This window comes from Sceloporus occidentalis, unplaced genomic scaffold (assembly GCF_023333645.1).
Source record: "Sceloporus occidentalis isolate IW3139 unplaced genomic scaffold, rSceOcc1.0.p SCAF_157, whole genome shotgun sequence".
In the NCBI taxonomy this organism is placed as follows: domain Eukaryota; kingdom Metazoa; phylum Chordata; class Lepidosauria; order Squamata; family Phrynosomatidae; genus Sceloporus; species Sceloporus occidentalis.
This window is the reverse complement of record NW_028317137.1, coordinates 1123583-1129696: the sequence shown is the minus strand read 5'-3', so window position 1 is coordinate 1129696 and position 6114 is coordinate 1123583.

The window sequence follows — 6114 nt, the reverse complement described above, 5'->3', positions numbered from 1 at the left end:
CAATACCAGATTCTGACTGAAAGAAATGTTCACGCCTTATTGATGGTCTATGGTAAATACATTCAAAAGTGAATTAGTTTTTCAGTAAATAACAGAACCTCTTAAGCAGTTATAACTTATATACCATTCTTCTCAGGTTAAAATGTTAGAGCAGAATAAAGAGGGAGACGTTGTTCTACGTACTATACCTTATTACATTCATCAGCTTCCCATTTAACCCCTTCGTGACAAAGGCTGATTTTACTTTTTGTACCCTTCGTGACAATGGTCGTTTTAACATTTCTGCGCTGCTCGTGTTTAGCTGTAATTTTCTTCTTTCCCGTTTACTGAACCCACACACATTCGATATTGTTTTTTTCAGGACAAGAAGGGCTTTCTTTAGATGACATTGTTTTGATTGTATCATATTATTTACTATTAAAAAAAGTATAAAATATGGTGAAAAATTTAGAAAAAAATGACTGTTTCTAACTTTTAGTTGAAAAATCTTTTACTCATCTATAAAAGGTAATAAAAAAACCTGCTAAATAGATTCTACTATTTGTCCTGAGTTTAGAAATACCCAATGTTTTTTTGCTCTTTTCTGCACGTTATGGAGCAATAAGTACAGGTAGCGTTTTGCTATTTCAAAGCCATTTTTTTCCAAATCTGGTAATTGTTCCCCCCATGTGCCATTTCGGGTATCTTTGAAGCCGGCCAATGCAATTTACCCCATGAAGTCATATATTTTTGAAAACTAGACAGCCCAGGGTATTCCAAATGCTGGTATTTTAACCCTTTCCAAGCACTTATTCTACCATCAGCCTTTGTCAAACTTTATGGTAGTAATTTTTTTGCATTTGTTTTTTCACACACATTTTACTTTAGGTATAAATAAACAGGTTCTGGTATATGTCACTATCAAAAAACACCCCAATATGTGTTCAGCAACATCTCCTGAGTACAGCGATACCTCACATGAATGATTTTGCCTGGCTGTTTGGGGCCAAAAGGGCCACATTTGGGGCATGCACATTTTTCAATGTTGAACTTTGGCATTTGGGGATCCACTGCCCATGCCCTATTTGGTACATCTTTGAGCCGGGCCATTTCAGTGTGCCCAATAAAGCTATATATTTTTGAAAACTAGACACCCCAGGGTATTTCAAATGCTAGTATTTTAACTCTTTCCATGCACCATATCTACCACCAGTCTTTGTCAAACTTTGTGATAGTCATTTTTTTCTATTTGTTTTGTCACACACATTTTACTTCAGGTATGAATTAAAAAGTTCTCGTATATGTCACTATCACAAAACACCCCAATATGTGTTCAGCAACATCTCCTGAGCGCAGTGATACCCCACATGAATGATTTTGCCTGGCTGTTCGGGGACAAAAGGGCCACATTTGGGGCATGCACATTTTTCAATGTTGAACTTTGGCATTTGGGGATCCACTGCCCGTGCCCTATTTGGTACATCTTTGAGCCGGGCCATTTCAGTGTGCCCAACAAAACCATATATTTTTGAAAACTAGACACCCCAGGGTATTTTAAATGCTGGTATTTTAACTCTTTGCATGCACACATTTCACCACCAGCATTTTTTCAAAGTTTGCAGTAGTATTTTTGTGTGTGTATTTTTCCCACACACACCTACTTTATGTATGAATTTACAGCTCCTGGTATATGCCGCTGTCACACGACACCCCAATATGTGTTCAGCAACATCTCCTGAGTACAGTGATACCCCACATGCATGGGTTTGTCATTTTTGGGGGGAACTAAAAGGCCACATTTGGTACGTGTGCATTTTTCTAATTGGAAATTAGATGTGTGGCCATCCTTCCCCCCGTGTTAATTGGGACCTTGTTGAACCCGGCCAATTCAATTTATCCCATCAAATCATACATTTTTTAAAAGTAGACACACCATGGGCATTTAATATGCCAGTATTTTAACTCTTTCCATGCGAGAATTGTTTTATGCTAATTTTAGGACTTGCTCACAAAAATATATTTTTTATATATATATTTTTTTTTTTTGCCTTTTTTTGTAATTTTTTTTAAAAAAATTTCAACTTGAAGGTTCCCCTGATAGTGACATCAGTGGGAAATTATTTTTACATTTTACTGGTTTTTTACTATTTTTTTTCTAATTATTATTTTATTTTATTTTTAATTTATTTTTTCTAATCACACATTAGAAAGCTGAGCTCCATTGACTTGCATGGTTGAATGCAGTACCTATATTCAACCTGCAAGTGGAGCCAGAGTTCTCTAGAGGGTCTGGAGACCGTCTAGCGAACTTTTTAGACTTTATTGTTTTTCTTAATTGAATTTTCCCGGACCGCCACCATCTTGCAGATGGCGAAGATCACCGGCAGCTGCGGCTGTGACCGCTCTCCGGAGCGGTCACAGTCCATCCCCAGGTAAGTGTTTGGTGTCGCTGGATGCCTCCTGATCGAGGCATTCCAGCGACACCATTTAAGTTTAGGAGGCGATCGTTGATCGCCTCCTAAACGCTTTTAAAACGGGCGTCCGCCGCCATACAAAGTATGGCGGATGTTGACGCCCCGGGGAGGGGCCAGAGATGGCCCCTTTGTGCCGATAATGGCGTTGCTGAATGCCTCTAGGTCGAGGCATTACAGCAACGCCGTTTCGGTGCAGAAAGCGAAAATAGATCGCTTTCTGCACCCGTTTAATGACGTGCCGGTCCTGGCACGTAATTTGTCGTTATCGACTTGAATTTCCGTGACGTGCCCGGACCGGCAATTGTCATCAAGGGGTTAATCTTGGACCTTAAAGAAAACGTTGAAACAAGCGGCAGAATATAATGCCCGCTCCTCAGTCGCATTAAAGCGGACCTGTCCATATTGTTAACACCCAACTTTACAAATTCAGTTGTTCCGTCATGTTATTGGAAGCCAATACTGGCATTCCTAAAAGTTCGGATTGAGAAGTTATTGCCATATGAAAGATTAGATAGATTTGCTTGTTTAGGTAAAATAGGTCTAGAACAAATGCACTGAATTAAATACAAAACACAATAGGTAGTTTTCACTTGTTCCAAAATGTTGCCAAATTCAGTCCACTTTAGTAGTTCAATTGAGGAGGCCAAAGACACAGTATGAATATCGAAATCAAATTGTTTTTAAATAACACCTACACGAGCAGGGTACTAGTAAGGGTGGCAGTAAGTTATAGTTATATCTGGCATTTTTATTTTACCTTCAGAATCTGGCTTACATATTGGGGCTTATGTATATATTGCCAATCTGTCACAACACTTAAAAAAATTATTCTTTTGCCATAGCCTGCAAATTGGACCATTCAATTGGTTGGCATGGTTTTCAAGCTATATGCCACAACTACTGAATATACGTAAACCCCATTTTGTTTTCAATTGTTAAAAAATATAGTAGGTTTGATTTTATGGCTGCTGCTTTTAGTTGGGCAAACACTCTCTCCTGTGCATTTTCTGAAGCTGCTGAGATGTCTTGGCTTCCATGATGGAAAGAAGAAAAGAGAGAAAACAAGAGGACATAAATTATCTCTGTAAGGAAATATATTTGGGAGGAAGGTTGTGTAATGATATACGATGGACGCATTCAGCATATGTGATGGGTGATGCTAATAACTTTTTTCTTCTTAACTTTTGTGGCCCTAGATAAAACAGGTTTAAAATCTCCTATGAACATTTAGGGCATGTGATAGGCATAAGGTTATCCTTAACATAAGACGAGGTCAAAGACCAAGTGAATGTGAGGTTCTTGGGTAAGAAGCAAGACTGGGTAGAGCAGATGGGCTGAATGGCATTTGTTGTTGCACTTAAATTGCTTTTCCTTGTTGGGAAACACTTCTTTCTTTGAAACTGCTGGAAAGCTGTACTTTGGAGCAACTACCATAGGTGTAATGGTGGGATTCATAGAAGACACACAAATTGTAGTGGTGAGTTTGTTCCATGGGGGGGAAGGGGTTACATTTTCCTCACTCCGATGGCAAACTGAAAAATATATGTGAGATAAGATGCAAGGCTATTTTGGAACAACAACTATACCTACTATAGCTGGTATCTATTGAAAGTTATTTGCAGTAGCATAAGCACTTGTAAGTGGGAACGGCAGAAGAACACCAACATATTTTGTGCTCAAACCAATTGTGTGAGATCCATGTATGATCAAACAGAGGGGCAGTAATGCAGTTGATGATGCAGCCCTTAGCGTTTGAACTCTTGGACATTTAAAGTCTCAAATAATTTTCTTTGCTAGTTGGATGAAACACCTTGCCTTTTTTTTTTACTAATAAATTAAAACTTAGAAAGAATTGTTTCTTTTGTGGGGTTGACTGTTTCTTGTTCAGGTGTCATTGGTCTAGGCTTTCCTCAAACCATCACACTTTCCACTAAACACTAGCACCATTTTGCCTGTTGTGACATATTTTGATAAATTAAGGTTCCGACTTCTCGAAACATAATTTTTGGCAATGGCAATGCTAAAATGTAATTTTGCTGTAAGTTGCAGAATAGGAAGGGTTAGGTGGTTTACAGGTGCCAACGAATGTCTAGTCTGCAGAACTAATTAGCTCCTCCACACCTGGCTTCCCAGAAGAATATTAAAGGGAAAGCTACGGGGATCACCAGGTACGACAAAGACTCTAATTGTACTTAATGATCTTTGGCATTCAGAGAATTCATAAGCTCATCGGGTATTACCCAAACATGTAGTAATTTATGGTTAGAACTATTCCAAAGTTAGAAAAAATAAACATATCCTATATTGACCTAATATTATAATCTTTACCGTCTTCAATGTTTTACTTAAATCCAATAAATTTCTCACATTTGCAGCCATTTATCTTACTAAAATTCAGGATTAATGATTAAGATCTGACAAAACCCTAAAGCCAAGGAGCATCTACATCAACAAATGTTCATCCTGTGCCGGCTACAGCAAAATAATTGCCCAGAATACATAGGAAATGATATCTTATTCACTTGGCTGCTACAATAGCAATCAGAATCAAATTAATTCCGCCACAAGGAAAGATCAAGAATATAAAAGCGACCAGGGGTTCCCGTACCTCCTGTCTGTTTGAAATATGATGTGAAAAAACCCAGAAGAATTGTTATTTGGCTGTAGGGTCTTATGCATAGCATCCATGATATCTGTTGTTATAATTCAATATACAACGGACGGTACGGACAAACATCTCATCTCATATATGTTACAAGCTGACAAGCATGTCATCTATGCTGCCCACAAGAGTGAACTACTACAAACGTTTCCACCAGAACCGGGGCCAATATAATGGGCTACAAACTTATATACAGGTGCAGGACAGGATCTTGGCATAAAGGAGCAACTGCCCTATGACTCGACCTGCCAGTATGACTCAAAATTTCCCAAAGATGGCCTTCTGTGTAGACACAATATGGAATTAATAATATTATAAATAACTTAAATCTCATGTCACTATGTACATCATTGACTATAAAAAGGTCCCATTATATATAAATTGCACACGTTTCACAAAAATTTGTGAGGCTAAACTGATGGTGCAGGGGAAGTATGGAAGTTCTGAACGATGTGGATATGGAATGGAATAGTAGGTGTATGATGTGATTATATGTACTTTGGAGAAACAGATGCAGAGTTTGATCCAAAAGGTCATGACGGGAAAAGAGAGAGAGTGTTTTGAAGAGGATAGTTTAGGGGAGATACACTGGTCACCATGATTGAATCAGATGTTGTTTTCATTCATCACGCAATGTCCTTTCCATCCAGTGGAACAAAATGTCTAGTTAACTTACGGAGGAATTCACCAACTCCTGACCAAAATGTGTGTGGCTGCTGTAAAGTTATATTATTGCACCTAATTTTCTAAATCCTTATTGTCTAGCATTTAAAAATCCTATATATTTTTATTAAATTCTCACTTTAACATCCATCAGTTATCATGCGTCATATAACAATATGTGTGTATTTTCATACGTATTAAGCAATGGTTAAATTAAAGTATGTGCGTTATAAAGAATATATATTTTTGTATCCAAATCCAGCGAGGCACATTTCTAAATTAGGTCCACCGAGTTTTTACCACTTGAGGTATCTACCCAAACCGGCTATAAAAATG